This window comes from Protopterus annectens, chromosome 3.part1 (assembly GCF_019279795.1).
Source record: "Protopterus annectens isolate FY-2018-M chromosome 3.part1, PAN1.0, whole genome shotgun sequence".
NCBI classification, from domain to species: Eukaryota; Metazoa; Chordata; order Ceratodontiformes; family Protopteridae; genus Protopterus; species Protopterus annectens.
This window is the reverse complement of record NC_056732.1, coordinates 476,698,291-476,717,204: the sequence shown is the minus strand read 5'-3', so window position 1 is coordinate 476,717,204 and position 18,914 is coordinate 476,698,291. Positions and strand designations below refer to the sequence as shown.

The 18,914-nt window shown below is 41.7% G+C and overlaps 1 protein-coding gene across 1 annotated transcript in view; it reads right to left on the bottom strand.

Annotated features, from left to right (window-relative positions):
- The window catches only part of TAF2 (TATA-box binding protein associated factor 2), a 2,150,018-nt gene that overhangs the window by 530,830 nt on the left and 1,600,274 nt on the right, over window positions 1-18,914 (bottom strand). The gene's annotated exons all lie outside the window — the stretch shown is intronic.

Genomic DNA, 18,914 nt, shown 5'->3' with positions numbered 1-18,914 from the left:
GACTTTTGATTTTTGCAGCTTTATCATCTCATCTGAATAGCTGTTTAAAGCTTCTTCCATTTGTCCCAGCCTTTTGTTTGCGTTGATATACTCTACCAGTGTTTTGTTTATTTTAACCAGGTCTGTATGTAGTTGTCTTATATCTTCCTGTAGATTACTGGAAGTCATATCTGAAGATTGCATTACTTTTTGCTGAACAGCTGCAGAACTCTTCACTGGCAGTATTCCTTCCTCACTTTCTATAGCTGATTTTTTTCAGGTTTTCTGTGTTTTTTATTCCTGGCATCCAGGCAGTGTACTTACTAGCCAGTTACTGAAATTTACCCATGAACACAAGTCTACTGGCCTTCTCAGCTGAGTTTCTGTTTTCACACTGGGAGAGCTAGAAACAAGCTGTTAGTCACTGTACCGTCATCCTGGAAGTCCTCTTTGATTCTCAGTCTTGGGGACATGAATTAGATACAGACTGAGCTTCTCAAGTTCCTCCTACTCCAAAGAATGGGGAATCTGCCTCTGAAGAAATGTTTTCTTCAAATTTCCCACCTGAAGACCATCTTTTTCTGCTACTATTACCATAAATAAAAAAAAAAGTCCCAGCAAAGACATTATGGTTTGCCATATAGGTGGATTTTCCACAACCCGTAGCTGTTCTCCTGTTTTGCCAGCCTTAGAAGATGCTTTTCTTGCAGTTTCCCCAATGGTCAGGTATTTGTCCCAGAAAATCTGATAAAGTGTATAATGTTCCCCACAAATTTCAGTTTTCAAACCCTAAATAAGCAACGAGTGCTAAGTACACCACCAAATTGAAATAACCCACCCCCAGTCTAAGTTTAAAACACAGTTACTTTCTTCTTAGCCTTCCTTTGTGTCTGGCCTCTGCTTAGTTTGTTATCCCCTATCTCTCTACCACCCTACTCCTCTCATTCCTCTCTTTCTTTTTCTTTTGTCTAGGCAATTTCACCTTTCTCTACTACCTGCAGTCACCCTGGTTTCCCCCTTCTAGTGAGACACCTTCCTTCATTAACTGTATTCCTCCTCTTGCAACACTATCTTCCATCTTGTACTCTTCCACCTCTCTTGAATACCGTTTGCTGACTAATCTCATTACCCTTCTTGTACCTCTGTCTCCTATTTAGACCCCACCTCCATCTGTAAGCTAGGTACACTATTTACCCAATATATTTTCTGTAACTTGTCCCCCCGCCCGTTTTTACTTCTGCTTTTCTCTTCCTGACATACTAAGGCCAATTTTTTCTTCTTTCTAAGATAAACATTCACCTTACTTCGCTGATTGTTTCTGTAGCTTCTAGTCTTCCGATAACTGTTCCAACCCACTCAGTTTGCCCTCGCTACACCTGGGCTTACTCCACTCCGCTAACCTAGCCCCATTCCCAACCACCCCCTCTTTCCTAAAATTTATACTCTATATGCCACACCCCTACCTCAACTTCAATCAACCACATTACACCACAGTAACTGCATCATTACACCACTCCCACACTACCCCTTTTTGCAAACACTCCAATGCTCCCTCCTTTATAAGTAAAGTAATGCTTACAAATCCAAATCCAGTAGGTAGACTATCAACTTCTGCCATTACATCCAATACCAGTAACACTACACACATACCCAGGCCTAAATAGCATTACATATAGCTCAAACAACATATGCATCTGTTTCATCACTTAACATGCTCCAGCTAAATATTTCCACAACATCAATACTACTAACAATCCTCATATTACTCACACACATTACTGCATATCATAACACTCTACCCAATCCACCACCCCACCATGCAACCTCTGTCACTCGCACCACAATATCAACACCTCTCACCCCCATCTCTCCATCTATCCTACACATAAACATCTATCCTTATACCCTTAAACTTACCTTAGCCTCCCACCATACCAATACATTATCCTCAAAATATGACAAGTACATAACTAACCTCATAAGAACCAAAGTACACATTGCTGCCAGACTTTCTTTCAGTGGAGACATACATCCTAATCCTGGCCCATCTGATAACTATATCCACTTAAATATCCACAATCCTTCTCATAACACCTTCCAGCTTCATAGAAAATCCAACCACCTGCTCATACTAAATATGAATGTCAGAAGCATTAGCAAAAACAGTGCATGACCTTCCGCTAATCTTTCCTTATATTTTTCTGACTTAGTATTACTAACCAAAACCTGGCACTTCCAATAATGAAATTCTAGCACCAAGCTATAATATCCTATGAAATGATCATACCTCTGAAAAAGGAGAAGATGTAGCTTTACTATTTAAAAAACAACTAAATGTAGAAAATGTAAATATACACACATCTAGCTTAGGCAATGCAGAAATTATACTTACTAAACTAAAACTTAACCCCAGAAAAAGTGTCATTTTAATCGGTTGATACATACCACCTGGGAACAACATTCCCACACTGGAGACCCTACTTGACTGGGCCTCTGAGTTCATCCAACATGAAACTATCATCCTGGGGGACTTCAACGTTGACTGATTAACTTGCAACTCCAGTTCTCCCATCAACCTCACCAACTTCCATGGATTTTCTCAGCTCATCCAGTCTCCCACTACAACTGACAAATCCACCCAGAGGCAGTCAATACTTGACTGAATTCTGATAAACAGACCAACTCTTATCAGTCAGGATGCCTCCCTTAATGCCAGAATGATGACATACCTACATTTGTAATAAGACAACGTTCATATCAGGAAAAGTCCATTAATTACCGATTAATAAGAAACAAGAAAAACTTCAATCCATCTGGCTTTATTAATGCACTAAAAGGATGTAACTTGACTCCTCTAAAGAACATCAACCTTGACAAAGCTGTTCATTACTTCAACTCTACCTTCTTAGGTATCTTAAACTCCCAGGCACCTCCCAGAGCTATCAGAGTTAAATCCAACTATGCTCCCTGGATGAGGAAAGAGACTAGGTGTCTTTTGAAATCCAGAGATAAAACCTGGACCCACTGGCACAAAACTAGATCCCATACAAACAAGCAGGCATATCTTGAACTCCATAACAAGTCAAAGAAATGTGTCAAAATAGACAAAATTAGCTACTACCACAATATACAAACTAAATATCAAAATAACCCCAAGAAGTTCTGGACAGCCATTAACAAAATTTTCCTTCCTGGAAAAATACCTCACTCAGTTGTTTACCACCAATTTCAACAAATTCATCACTGAATCTGCTTTTGCTTTATCTAACTCTCAAAGCTGTCCATCCTCCAATCAACTACCCGATTATCATTGTAAAACAATGGCTTCACCTTCCACCCTGTCTCTACTGATATAATTAAGAAACTTATTAAGAAACTAAAACCTACCAGCTTAGCCTTTGATAAACTGCCAGCTGAATTTTTGAAAATAGCTGCTGATGCCATTGGATACCTTGTGTCCATTCTTAACTTTTCGATATCCAAAAATCTTGTCCTGAAATCTGGAAAATTTCTCACATTATTCCACTCCACAAAGTGGGCAACTCAAAAGAATTAACCATCTATCGGTCTATATCAATATTCTCACCTCTGTCCAAACTATTGGAGAGGTGTATATACACCCAAATCATGGATTATCTCAACAGCCACAACCTTCTCACAAACGCTCAACATGGCTTCAGGCCTCATCACAGCACCACAACAGTCCTTATGTTATTCACTCACATAGTAAACAACCACAGAAATAATGGCAACTATGTTTCTGCTGTCTTCCTTGACCTCTCTAAGGGATATGATATGGTTAACCACAACAAACTGATTAAATCCCTCTCTGAGCTGAATCTTAGTAAACCCACCATTACCTGGTTTCAAAGCTATTCAACAGATAGACAGCAAGCAGTACAGTGGAGGCAAGAACTCTCTCCTTTATTGCCCATCACACTGGGTGTTCCCCAAGGCTCCATCCTTGGTCTTTTACTTTTCTCTCTCTTCACTAATAACCTCCATACCTCTACTCTACACACCTCAGTCAACCAATATGCTGATGACTCGACATTAATCCGCTTCTCTCCTTCCCTCCAAGAACTGTAATTAGAAACTCAGGCCTCTTTCCTCACTGTAGAAGAATGGCTTACCAACTCTCAATTAATACTTAACCCCAATAAAACCAAACTTGTCATATTCCAGCCTACTAATCACTCCACTCCCATACCCACTTTTACTATCATTTCTAACAATAAAACAACTCTCGCTCCAGTCATTCACACCAAACTTCTAGGAGTTGAGATAGACTGCAACATGAAATTTGGCACTCATATTTCACTCACCATAAAGAAAGTACATAAAACATTGGGGGGGGCTATATAGAAATAAACAATTCCTCACAAACAGCACTAGGGTTAAAATTGCACAAATACATCTCATCTCTAAACTTCTATATTTATTTATATATTTATTTATTCCAGTTTGATGACTGGGGAGGTCCACTGTGTTCGGGGGGCCCGTTTTCAGTAGAGGCCTGGGGAGAAAAGCTCCACAACACAAAGTTTATTTACATGAATAATTTCAAAGACAGTTTGCATTACAAAAGTACAGTTTTGTACCTACCATAAATGTAGATGTCCGAACTGGATAGCATCTGCAGTCATAACAACTGGGTTGTCCTGTCGTCAGGCAGCCCTGCAGTCGGCCGGATTCCAAAGTCCGGGTCCGGCTTCGGCTGATGTCGCACTTCACCCGACGTCATCTCTGCTGGTCTCCGGGTATAAAGGCATCAGCCGACGCCATTTTCTTCAGTGTTTCTTGCCCCAGATGCCAGTTGCCCTTCCTGGAAGGCTAATTTTTGGATAAATGCCAATGTTTCCAAAAGGATAGAAGGCAAACTCATAAAATAAACATATATGTACATATATACAAACAAATACACCATAAAAGACTCCCCCCACTAGCTAGCTATTAGGAGGGTAAATACCCTAGGAGTACCACAGAGGGGAAGGAGGGAGGGTAATCCTGACTGCAGATGCTATCCAGTTCGGACATCTACATTTATGGTAGGTACAAAACTGTACTATGTCCTTCATGGATGCATCTGCAGTCATAACAACTGGGTAGAATACCATAGCCAACTAAGGGAGGAGGAAAAATTTTGATTATGGTGTGGTTAGGATCCCTTGCAGCACAGCAGTGGCAAACCCTGCTCGGGATCTGGAGTACAATGGTAAGTTATAATGCTTGGCAAATGTATGCACGGAGGTCCAAGTAGCCGCCTCAATAATGTCCTTGGTTGCCACACCTCGTAGGAAGGCTGTGGTAGTGGCTGTTGCCCTTGTAGAATGAGGCCTTATGTTCTGTGGAATTGGTTTTCCATGGAAGGAGTAACAGAACCGTATGCAATTTCCTATCCATTTGGAGATTGTCTGTTTGGAAATTGCTTTTCCTTCCCTTCCTGTTGCATAGGCTACAAAAGCTGGTCAGTTTTTCTGCTACTTTTGTTCTGTCCAGGTAGTAGCGTAACTGTCTATGGACATCCAAGGAATGCAGCATTCTTTCCCCTCTGTTTTGTGGGTTGGGAAAGAAGGTAGGTAGGTGGATTGCCTGGTTTAAGGACACTCTGGATATCACCTTAGGCATAAACGTAGGATTAGTCCTCATGGACACTCTATCTTGGTGGAAGATTAGGAAGGGCTGTACCGCCATTAGGGCCTGAAGTTCAGAGGCCCTCCTTGCTGAGGTTATTGCCAGTAGGAAAGCAGTTTTCCACGATAGATGCTGTAGGTCCGCTGTAGCTGCTGGTTCAAAAGGTGCAGTGTCAATTTTTCTAGCACAAAGTTCAAATCCCAAGCTGGCAATGGTGGTTTCCTTGGAGGTTTTACATTCTTGATTCCTCTGAGGAACTGCCTGAGTAAAGGGTGTGAAAAGACAGGTGGATCAAAGCTGTATTCTGCTGAAATAGCTGATGCATGTATCTTGATGGAGGAATAGGACAGGCCTGTATGTAGAAGCTCTGCCAGATACTCCAGAATGTTAGCCATATCTATAATTGACACATCTTTTCCTCTTTCAGTGCTCCAAATGACAAACCTTTTCCATTTTCCTGCATAGTTCCTTCTTGTTGAAGGTCTGCGGGCTTCAAGGATAATATCTTTAACCCTTTGGGAAAGTTCTGGGTTAGTTGCTGCTATGTGATGTTCCATGCAGTCAGTTGCAACGTTTTTAGGTTTGGATGTATGATGCTGTAGTTGTTCTGAGTTAACATCAAAGGCATCAGGGGTATTGGCCACATGTTGTCCCGAGACATGCTCCTCAGTAATGGGTACCAGTGTTGTCTTGGCCAGTTTGGAGCTATCAGGGTTATCCTTGGACGTTCCTCCTTGATTTTTAGTAATACCTTGTGTATCAAGGGAAGAGGTGGAAATGCATATGCTGTTAGACCTTTCCAGCTGAAGGAGAGCGAATCCACTTTCCATGCAAGAGGGTGGAATGTCCTTGTGCAGAATTTTTTGAGTTGGTGATTGAGAGGGGAAGCGAATAGATCTATCTGTGGTCTTCCCCATTTCTTTGAGATGGTCTTGAAGATGTCCGGGTGTAGCATCCATTCGTGGGCATCCGATGTGGTTCTGCTCAATAAGTCTGCTAGAGTATTGTCCTTTCCCGGCACAAATATTGCCTGTAACTGGATGTTGTTGCTGAGTGCCAGGTTCCAAAGCTCCAAAGTCATTCTGCATAGGGGGTATGAATGAGTGCCTCCCTGCTTGTTGATGTACCACATGACTGTGGTGTTGTCTGTCCTTATCATCAAATGGCCCTCTTTTAGAAATGGTCTGAAATTTTGGATTGCCAGTTTTACTGCCAGCATTTCTTTTAGGTTGATGTGCAGGTGGAGTTGATCCTGCGTCCACAATCCTTATGCATTTGTCCAGCATGTGAGCCCCCCATCCTAGGTCTGAGGCGTCTGTTGTGATGGTCTGGCTTGCTTGATAGCTGTGAAAGGGTAGGCCTGGGTTTGACTGGCATGCTTGTGCCCACCATAGGAACTCCTGTTTTAGGCATGGGATTAGTGGAATTTCTGCTTCTAGGCTGTGCCTGTGTTGGGACCATAAATTCCTTAGGTACCACTGTAGTTTTCTCATATGTAGTCTGGCATGTGGAACCAAGATTATGCATGATGCCATGTAGCCCAAGGCCTGCAGGACTTTTCTTGCTGTTAACTTGTTCTGTTTTGTTAGAGCCAAGAAGTAAAGAGGGAGTTCTTTTTGTTTTTCTGCGGTTAGGAATGCCATTTGTTTTACAGTGTCCAGTTCCGCGCCCAGGAATGTCCTTGTTTGGGATGGTATCAGCCTTGACTTTTGTAAATTGACTGTGTATCCCAGTGCTTGTAGCAAGTAAATGACCCTTTGTAAATCTGTTGTCAGCTTGCTTTTGTTGTCCCCTTGTAGCAGGCAGTCGTCCAGGTATGGATAAATTTGGATTCCCTGTAGTCTGCAGTGGCGATTACTGATGCCAGGCATTTTGTGAATACTCTGGGCAGTAGATAAGCCAAAGGGCAATGCTGAGAATTGATAATGCTCTGATCCTGCAAGAAATCTGAGGTATCTTCTGCAAATTGGTCGAATGGGGACGTGCAGGTATGCCTCCTTGAGATCTAGAGTTACCAGCCAACACTCCTTGCCCAGCATGGGAAGAAGTTGCTGTAGGGTCAGCATTTTGAATTTTGGGACAATGATGTATGTATTTAAGGTGGACAGGTCGAGAATAGGTCTCCAACTTTTTCCTTTCTTGGAACTAGGAATAGTCTGGAGTAAAATCCTTTGCCTTGTTCTGTTATTGGCACTCTTTCCACAGCTCTCATCTTTGCTAATTGCATTATCTGCTGTAGAGCTTCTGTTTTTTGATTTGGAGGCAGGTTTGGCATTCCTCTTTTGACTGGTAAAGTGTGAAAGTGGAACCGGTAACCTTGGTCTATGGTTTGCAAAATCCACTTGTCTTTTGTGATGTAATGCCAGTTTTTCGAAAATAAGGTTAATTTTCCGCCTAATGGAGCTGCTATTTGTTCCCTGGTAGGCGGATGTAGAGTTAAGTCACTGTGATTGTGCTGTTGTAGTGGTAGTGGCTGAGTCTGTGCCTCTGTTATTACCTTGCCACTGTCGTCCTCTGTAGGCACCTCCTCTGGATTGGTTTCTGCCTCTGGAACGTCTATTCCTGCCCCTTTGGGATCTTGTGGAGTCAGGAAAGGACCAACTTTTGGCAGGCCAGTTCCTGCTAAACCTTGGGGCTGAACCTGCAAGAAATCTTTAACCGTTTGAACAGATTTTGCCTTTTCTTCCATTTTCTTCATTACCTGCTGGGCAGGTGTACCAAACAAACTGGTCTTATCCATAGGAGCATCTAATAACTTAGCTTTAACATGATCCGGTAAGACTTGTTCCTTCAGCCATGCATGTCTTCTTATCACTGTGCCAGTCATGGCTGATCTAAATGAAGCCTCCAGTGCATCATAGCCACATTTTAAGGAATGGTTACTAACCTGTTGTATGTTATTTACCATTTCTAATACATATTTCTTATCTATAGAGTCATCAGAGGATAGTTTTTTAGTTAACTGATCAAGCATAAACTCTTGGTATTGTATCATGTGAAACTGACAGTTTAAAGCTCTAGCTGAGAGAGTAGCTGAGGTATAAACTTTTTTGACCCATCTGTCTAAAGACCTGGCTTCCCTTTCAGAAGGAATAGGGTTTTTTGCTGTGGTCGAGGCTACTGCCTTAGGCCCCTGGGAAATAGTTTCGGGGTCTGCAAGTGGGGCCTTGAAAAGGTGATGATGCGTGTCTGGTACCCTGTAAAATCTGTCTGGTTTGGCAGGGGCTGGAGGTAAGGAATCTGGTGCAGAGCAGACATCATTAAAGGCATCGTCCACAAAAGAGAGGACAGGAGGTATAGCTAAGGGCCTGTGTTGTGGAAGGTGCAGAAAAGTCCTAAGTCTTTTTCTGGAATCTGAGAAATCCTGTTGCTGCCATTGGAATTGTTCTCTCATGGCATGTAAGGTTTCCCCAAAGGAGAATTCTTCTGGCGGAGAAGCAGCCGGAATGGATTCTTCAGCATCTGAGTCTTCATAATTGGAGAAAGGAGCCTCTGGCTGGTCTGTAATATCTGAGTCATCCGCAGAATCATCAGAGGAGACAGGCTCGGGGGGCTCTGCCCTAGGTCTCTTCTCTGGGGGCTGAGAGGCCCTGTCTGGGTGAGATTGAGATCCCCTGATTAAGGATATTAAATCTTCTGCCAGAGTAAGCATTTGTGAACTAGAAGTAGGCCTGGTTGAGGGGGGTTTAACAGGCACTGATTTAGTAGACTTGGCTGCTTTAGCCCTGGCAAAGGCCTTAATGGACATGGCTGCAGGAGGCCTAGCAGCACCACGTGCTGGGGTAGAGACATCCAAAGGGATGGTGTCTGATAATTCACTGGAAGCCACTGTAGTAGGTAAAATTTCAGAGGCCGATTCAAGTAAGGTAGCAGGAACCTCAGAAGTAGTCAAAGATTCAGCTGTGCTTTGATCAGTTTTCGGTTTCGCCGAAACCGACACTCGCGGTTTGCTTCACCATGGTTTCGGCCGAAACCGTGGACCGCGAGTGTCGGTCTTTTTCTTTGCGTTTCTTAACAATTTGGGTAGTCGGAGGATCCGACGGCATAATGTACGCAAATTCTGAGCCGAAAAACTGTTCAGCAAACTCCGACCGACGCCTAAGCGTTCGCCGGTTGAAGGAAGCACAGGCCGAACAGGCTGCTACGTCGTGGTCTGGGCCTAAACAAGGCAAACAGTAAGAGTGGAAATCTTTATGAGGTATTTGTTTCCCACAAGTTAAACAGTTATTGACTTTTTCTGACATCGGCTGAGGCAAGAAAGAGTCCCCAACGGGTACTTAGCTTTAGAAGTCTTGAAGTAGTATTCGGTAGTAGAAATCTCTGGATCCGACCGACCGGCACTTGCGAACAGCTTCTGCTTGACCACGCGCAAGAAAGACTGAAGAAAATGGCGTCGGCTGATGCCTTTATACCCGGAGACCAGCAGAGATGACGTCGGGTGAAGTGCGACATCAGCCGAAGCCGGACCCGGACTTTGGAATCCGGCCGACTGCAGGGCTGCCTGACGACAGGACAACCCAGTTGTTATGACTGCAGATGCATCCATGAAGGACATCAACAGGTTGCATTAAAAAAAAAAAAAAAAACAAACAATTACAGTTTTGTTCAGGAGAAAAAGACAGGGATATAGCATAATAGCTAGATTTTACTGTTTAGTTACATATACGATCTACATTTGAGAGCGAGGTTAGGAAGGTAAGAAGGTTAGCCAGGAGTAAAGGGGGAGGAGAGCTTGAGAGGTACGGGCTGAAGAGTACAGTTGCATTTCCTGTTTAGATACAGGTAAGAATGAAGTTGAGTTTTAAAGTTATTAAGGTTGTCACAGGTCCTCAGTGTGGAGGGCAGAGCATTCTATTTTTTAGCTAGGGAAAAGGATAACAGAAGCTGATCAGCTGGGCGCTTGGGTTTTTGAAATGTGATCAGGTTTTGATGGGTAGATCTAAGGGATCTGAGGGGGGTATATGGTTGTAGTATATTGGATAGTGCAGGGCAGTTAGTGGGTTGGAACAATAATTTGTGGGCTGTGGTGATTTGGAGAAAGTCAAGTTGAATGGGGAGCTCAAGCCAGTTTAATGAGTGAAGGGAGGTGCAGTGATGAGGAGGATTTGGCATTGGTGGTGAATCTGGAGATTTTGTTGTAACATACTTCCAGTTTGGTGGTAAGTGTGGAAGATAAATTAGTGAGCAGAGGAGCGCCATACAGTAGAGAGGGAAGGAGATAGGTTGTGGCGAGAGTTAGTCTGGTGGTAGGAGAGAGGAAGTGGTTGTTTCTGTAAGTAGGCCAAGTTTTATGTGTGTTTTCTTCATGTTTAGCTGGATAGGAGTGTTAAATTTTAGGTGATCATCAGTGGTGACACCAAGACGTTTGGCGGAGGGAACGACCTAGATAGTGGAGTTGTTAAGGCTAGTAATTTGAAGTGAGTTTTTATCAAGAGGGGAGGATTTTGAGGGAGAAAATAGAAGGATCTTAGTTTTGTTGGCATTTAGTGAGAGGTGATTTTGGAGCATCCAGTTTTCAGTGGTTGAGAAGGCAGTTTCTGTCAGAAATTGGAGCTCTGTTAGGTTAGTGGCACAGCAGATTAAAGTGGAATTGTCAGTGTATTGCACAATTTTGGTATTAGGTATGGCTTTGTGGAAGTCATTAATAACGATATTGAATAGCAATGGGCCAAGTATGGAACCTTGGGGTACTCCAGTGGGGGTAGGAAGGAAAGTGGAGGTGGCCTTGCCCCATTTCACGGCTTGGGACCAGTCTGAAAGATAGCTGGTGAACCAGGAAAGGGTTTTTTGGGAAAGGTTGAGATTAGAGAGATGGTATAGAAGGTGGGTATGGGAGATGGTATCAAAAGCTTTAAATAAGTCCAGCAGAACAGAGGATACCATACTACCAGAGTCACGTGCTAAACTGACAGAATGTAAGAAGGACAGAAGGGCAAAGATGGTACTGTGTCCTGGGCGGAAGCCGTGTTGGGTAGAAGAGAGTAGCTGGTGTTTGGTAAGGAATGGCAAGAGCTGCAGGTGGATACATTTTTCAAGAAGTTTGGAGATTGGGGAGAGGATGGCTATGGGGCGGAAATTGGAGACATTACAGTTTTTGCCACCCTTGTGGAGTGGAAGAATAAATGCAGTACGCCATAGTTTGGGTACATAGGATTCAAGAAGTGATCTACTGATCAAGATGCTGATAGGCAGAGCAATAACGTCTGAGGCTATTTTTAGGAAGGAGGAAGGAATGCTGTCAGGGGCACTGGAGCAAGGCTTTAGTTTAGAGAGAAGTTTCTTTATTAGGTTGGTGGAGACGGGTTTGAGTTTGAAAGAAGGGGGGAGAGGGGAAGATTGAGCAGGGAGGGGTGGAGGGTTATTGTTGGTAAATGTCTTGGTTAGCTCAGCAATAGAAGAGGTGAAGAACGTATTGAATAGTTGAGGCAATTTCAAGGTCAGATTTGCTGGTGTCAGGACAGGGGTTGTTTTTTGTACCTGGCCTAAGGAGGGAATTAATAGAGTTCCCGAACTGTTTAGGTTTTTTTGCATGATTTACTTGTAGTTTGATGTAGTAAGACATTTTATCTCTACTGACTTGGTTTTTGGCTAGGTTTTTCAGCTGTTTATATTTAAGTAAGATTTCTGGCTGTTTATAGTGGAGGTAGATTTTCCAGGTTTTATCCCTTTGTAGCATAATCTTTTTGGTATCTTTGGTGAGCCATGAATGGTCTTTGTTTTAACTCTTTTTGTTCTTATTGGAGCTAGGGAGTTGAGGATAGTTACGAATGTTGAATTGAAATAGTCAATGGCTGCGTCTAATGGTAGAGTTTTTAGGGGGTTCCAGTTAGTTAGCTTAAGGGAGTCAGAGAAAGTAGTAAGGTTAAAGTTAGACAGGTTACGAGTATCAATGTACTGGTGAGAGTGTGGGGAAGTGGGTGTAGCTTGAAGGGTGAAGGCAGTGAAGTGGTCTCCTAATGGGTCAGGAATGACACCAGATTTTATGATTTTGTTAGGATGAGATACTAGGATCCAGTCAGGTATGGAACCTGGGGGGTTGGTTTTGTTAGGTCTAGTAATGGAGTTAGTAAGTTGAGTGAAGTTAAATAGGTTGATTGTTATGTTGGGATTACGGTTAATGATTTTTTCTCAGTCAATATTTACATCTCCCATAATGTAGGTTTCTAGCTTAATATTAGAGGAGGTCCAGGAGAGGATGTCTTCCAGGGTATTGGTGTTGTTACCAGGAAGAATACAGAGGGAAATGATGCAGATGCTTTTATGGTTGTTTATTTTTAGAAGGCCAGTTACAAGTTTAGCATTATTGAAAGAAGGGATGGGATTAGGGTAAGGAGTGATGAACAAGTGGTTGGAGTAGATTAAAGCTACACCACCACCACCTCTTCTACTTAGGTGGTCAGATTGTAGAGAATGAAATCCAGGGGGATGGAATTCAGAGTCACTTATGTGAGGTTTTAGCCAGGTTTAAGAGATGGCTACAATGTCAGGTAAGTTGTGATTGAGCGAGGCATGAAAGAGGGTTAATTTATTTTTTAAGCTTTGGGTGTTGATGGTGAGGAATTTGAGGTATTTACTGGTGGATTTGTTGTTGGTGCTGGGTTGGTTTGTTGGAGAGAAGTTTTGTCCTGGATTGGGGTGAATGTCGCCGGCTAAGCAAAGGTAAGTGAGATGGGGAAAACGTTTTTAGGTTTGTACTTAGATAGAAGTGGCTGGTAGTGAATTGGTTTAGGTTTGTAGTATTTAGTAGTGCTTGGGAAAAGTTTTACTTTTAAGAGAAGGATAGGGTGGGAGGGAACTAAAGTGGCAGAGATGTTGTGGAAATGGGCTGTAAGGAGGGGGTGGAGAGGAAGAGGTGGAGGGTGTAAATGGAAATTAGTATAGGAGGTGGCATAGTAAAGAGGTAGCAAAAGAAGGATGAGGATGGATATAGAGATAAGGATTTTAGGAGGAAGGGTGAGCATAGTAGTTGGAGTCAGTCAGAGGTGATAGAGAGGAGGGTAATGGGATATTACGTGGGAGGGGGTGTGGTAGTGACAGTCAGGTAGGTTGGAGGAAGGGGTGGGGGAAAGGAGTGTGAGGATTGGTTGGAGGGAGGGATTGTAGGAGGAGAATAAATGTAGGAGCACTGGGGGCGGGTGATATTTGGGGGCAGGGTAGGGGAGCGGAGTGAGCCCGCAGGGCGAACAGAGCGGGAAGAGCCAAGAAGGCGGGAAGGACCAGAAAATAATCAATCAGTGATCTGAGGCTGGAATAGAAGAGCTACTGCTAGGGTGCAGGTATTTTGGTTACAAACTTTTGTTTTCCAGTTACTAAATTTGGACTTTAAGTTTGGTTAGGGTATGCACTTTAAAGAATATGCATGAGTGTGTGGTGGTAATTCCAGCCTCCCCTATCCTCACCAATCTTAGAAAATCGGATTTAACTAAACCTGATGCCTGCTATAGCAAATCTGCAAAGTTTGCCAGTAATGGCCCATACCAAACACACCACTGCTCAGCCCTTAAACAACTCAACTGGTTTGAACTCCCTAAACTTCCCCTTTATAACCAGATTATACTAACCCAAAAGATTCTTTACTACCCTGACAAACTCCCTGCATTACAAAGCCTAATACATTCTTACTCCAGTACTAGAGTCCTACGCTCCAACAATAAAAATTTCTCTTTCAAGTCACTAAAGTCAACACCTCTGCTCGCTAACATATCAGCCACAATGCCCTTAGCTCAGATCAAGAAATATCTAAAAACAAACTTACAAGTAACTAGAAAGTGAAAGGTACTAGAATGGGAAGAGGCCAAGAATTTATTTGGACTGCAGGTTAGAGACTGCCCTCCCTATCAAGGATTGATATTACAGTACAAGCAAAGAGAAAGCACTAGGGGACTCCCAAATGAAAGGCCAGCACTGGTAGAATTTTTAATACAATCTACAGCAGAAGCTGCCATTAAAAAGGAATAATTAGTAAAGCATATAAACTATTGCATGACATTTATAAGAATCAATCAGAGGAGCTTAGGAAGGATTGGGAAGAGAGACTGGATAAGCAATTCACAAAGAGACAATGGGGATATATGTATATCTTCCAAATATGCGACAGGATCTAGAAGATTTAGGATCTTTGTCTAGAAGTGTTTACATAGGTATTTTTATACCCCAAGTAGACTTCAAAGAATTTTTCCTCAGGTGGATAGCAAATGTTGGAGGTGTGACGGGCAAGAAAGAGCTAGCTGGGAAAATATTTTTTGGAAGTGTGATGAGCTGGCAGACTTTTGGGATTCCCTGCAGACTGCTCTGTCGGAGATGCTGGGTGGGCAGATTGGACTGATCAGGGAGATTATTTTTTTGAATTATGCTACAGAATCAGAATTGCCTAGACATAGTAAAGCCTTGTTGAGTCTAATTATGGTGGCTGCCAAAAAAGCAATTACTAAAAAATGGAAATCAAAGTCTAGACCAACTTTACTATAAGTAGTGAATATAGTAACAGAGATAAAACAACTGGAATTGGGATCTTTAGAAATGGGAAGGAGCAAACTACAGAGGAAAATGGGAATTGTGGGAACAATATATGCAGAGCAGGAAAGGGGTTTAGGAGGCAGGATTTGAATGAGCTACATAATACTTAACTGACAATGACTGGATGGTTTATAAGTGATGTATAATGTTTACAACTACAGTTGTTTTAATGGTGTATGTGATGTAAACTGTTTGTAACTAAAGTGATATCATTTTGTATGTTTTTCATTTATATAAATATAAGACTGCCTTTGTCATATGTGTAAATTTAATAAAGACGTTTGGGGAAAAAACAAACCTACAAGCTAATTGGATTTGTAGTTGTGACTCCCCACCCTAGACTAACTCCATCTTCTCCTATCTAACCCTAGGGCAAACATTCCTCTCATTTTCAGGCTGTAGACTCCTCTTTATCTTGCAAGTCCCATTCCTCATACCTATCTCGTCCTCTCAACAGTTACTCCTTCTTCTAAGTATAGATACTTACTGTATACTTTACATCATTATAATACTATATCATTGTGTATGTTTTTACTAATGTACAGTTTAAGGTATTATCATAGTTTTATTTGATGTAAAATGTATAGTTTTATGCTTTGTACCTGTGTAATAATACTTTATTAAGCTGTGTTATATGTGGAGCTTTTCTCCCCGGGCCTCTGCTGAAAAAGGACTTGTGTCCAGACACACTTTCCCAGTTACCAAATGTAAAATAAATAAACAAATAAATAAATAAAGACCCTGCAGTAACTCCTCTGACAAAAATCATCTTTGCCAAACACTTCATGGCAGTTAACACTATTCCTTCTGACAAATATGGGAAGGTCTTTGATATGGGTTAGAAAAAAGTTTATACTTCTTCCACGTTAGCCTTCAGAATAGTGAAGTGTCAGGCTTGTATGTCTAAGCTTCACCTGGCTTCCTTTAACTGTATGAGAAAAATTAATTGCCGGCCTTCCTTCTCCAGAGAATACAACATTGTTGAATTTATTAATATCTACTGTGTCTCAAGTAACGAATCACTCTGTTCTTTACGATACTGCCAGTGCTGCTTCTACAGCAGCTTCACTGAGTCAGTGATGAGAAGATTTGCCTGGCTATATTCTCAGAATGTATCCCTGGTTAAAGAAATATTATTTGGCCCTTCCACTGTTGAGGTCCTTAAATGATATGATGAAAAGGGAAATTAGTTCAGTGGGTAACCCACATTTTCAACCTTCCATGTCAAAATATAATAGAAATGTAACTTACAAATCAGGTTCCTTTAATAGGAGCAAAAATAAAGGATCCCACAAAGAGAGAGCCAATCAAAACTTCAGAAAGCAATGACACAGAGGTTTAAAAAGAAAATGAAAGCAAAGGATGGTCCTCCCAAAAACCAAGGGCAAACTAAAAAAGCAGATAGATTATATGCTTCACCATATTTTTACCCCTCCCCACTGCTGAGGTTTGTAAAAAGAGTGTTATGTTGGTGGGTGCAAAAAGTTAATAACAGTGTTATGAAAGGTGCACTGTAAAGAGTGAGATTTCTTTAAAGACTATAGCTCTGTAGTAGAGCAAGTGATTGTAAATGAAATGGTCCTTACTTCCAATCCGGGTGCTCCTTTGTAGGGATTTTAGGTGTTGGATGCTTGTATAATGGTTAAGTTGTTTACCTTACAGTCAAAAGGTACAGGGTTTGATACTCACCCATAAAAGATCTTCTGTTCAAGCATCTGAGAGGTATGAAATACAAGCTTAGCATAAATAGGGAAGAAAAAAGCTTTTAGTTAAATTCTGCTTAAGTATTTTCAGTTGCACTTATAGTGACATGTGGTGATTCTTCTTTGTACTTCTCTGCTTTCTGTCCATGTTTTAGCCAAAAAACTTATCTGTTTGCATTTTTTAGTTTCTTCTGGGACCTCAGCCTTGTACCATCATTTGCAGTTGTGAGAAGATTGTGTATTACTGGAAGATTTTAACATTGTTTAATCATTCTACTGCACGTCTATTTCCATAAGTAGAATTAAATGTAAAAGATAGCTTTTTTTGTATTTTGAACCGTCTGGGATCTCAATCAATCTTGTAACTTCTTTCACAGTTGTGGCAGGACTATGATCTGCTGCCAGATTTGAGCCTTATATCATTACAGCCCAACTGGTACATTTTTGAATAGTCAGGCACCACAGTCTGTGCTAGGACTGCAGTAGTGGCAGTATTGTGAACTCTGCTCCCAGATTTGTGCTTCAGTATTATTTTTTACAGCTGGGTGTAAGTGCTTAAAGTTGCATTCCAGTAATCTCATGCCATAGTCTGTGATGGGATTGCAGTAGTGGCAGTACTGTGAATTCTCCTCCATGATTTGTGCTTCAGTACTTTTTATAGCTGTACATGCCTGCTTAAAGTTGCATTCCAGTGCCTTTCTGTTTACCTTGCTACTGCCTCCCTTTCTCTGAGTCTGCCCCACCCCCAAAGAGATATTAAGCTAAACATTTCTTAAATTCTAACCATAGGACTACAGCACAAGTGCGATTTTTTCCACAACCCTCCCACTCTTCTCTTGTGGTTTTAAGAGGCTGTGCCTCTGGCTTCTGCCCCTTATGGTAATCTGACCTCCAAAGTTCCTCTTTCATTGCTACTATCTGTTGTATAACTTATTTATGTACTTTCACACTCATTGTTTTCCATATATCCATAATACTAAGTGCCCACTCAGTAAACCAGTATTGCAATTGAGTAAACTTCTCTTAATACAAAGTTTCTCATGTTCATTTTTCCAGAGCTCCCATCTGGCTGGTACCCTCGCCAAACTCTGAGGAGGTCCTAGTTAATCTTGCTCCATCCTTGGCAGATAACTGAAGTACAAAACAATAAAATCTCTTAACTATTTACAATGCTAATGCTTTATTTTTACTTTATTCATTGATTCTGCCATAACATTACACTTGCAAGTAATCTGTCTTGCTGTTATTATATCAAGATGTTAGAAGTGCCCTGTACAGGCACACACTCATGTAGTAAATTTTATCTATAAAACATTCCTTGGAAATGAAACCTATAATTTACTGTGGCTAAACCAAAGCCACTGTGCGGAGACAAGCTTAGAGCAGTTAGTTTGCACATTAAACAGCACTACTATCAAGTTTTAGCACAATCTAACCTAGTCTGTTGTCAAAACCCAGAAAACAAAAAAGGACACCTGTATAACACAGCCCACAACCTACAGTAGCCCACTCAAATACATCTCCCGACATGACGGATATGCAATTTCCAAATATGTCCATAACCAGCTTGGTAGATGTGAGCATCTTGACACAATGTGGCAATAGCCTCCTGTTCACAGGCAACCATTTAATCCTCAAACAAACAGTATGCGAGAGAAGAATATACACAATTTCACTGGAGACAAAAAATCTCAAGTACAAACAAGGTTGTCAAGAACACATGCACTGCATCCACCACACAGTGCCCACCACAGACATAGAGCAACTTATGCTGAGGCAATGAAAAGCAATCTTCTCAAACCTCAAAGACCTCCTAAGCCTATAAATGACAATGCTTATCCTCAGCAAAGCACATAAGGCAAGCAAACACATTACCCAAAACTCTTATTGAGAGGTCTCCATTATATGAAACACAGATGCCCCACTCACCAGACTGACAAAGGAAAAGATAATAGTCAGTTGCTTAACTGAAGCCAGGATCCACCAAGTTATGAAAGAACTAAAGTCACTACACCACAGGTACCAATATTATTCTAGTATCGTCCATGTGGGTGTTAATGGCCTGAGATAAACTTCCCTGGA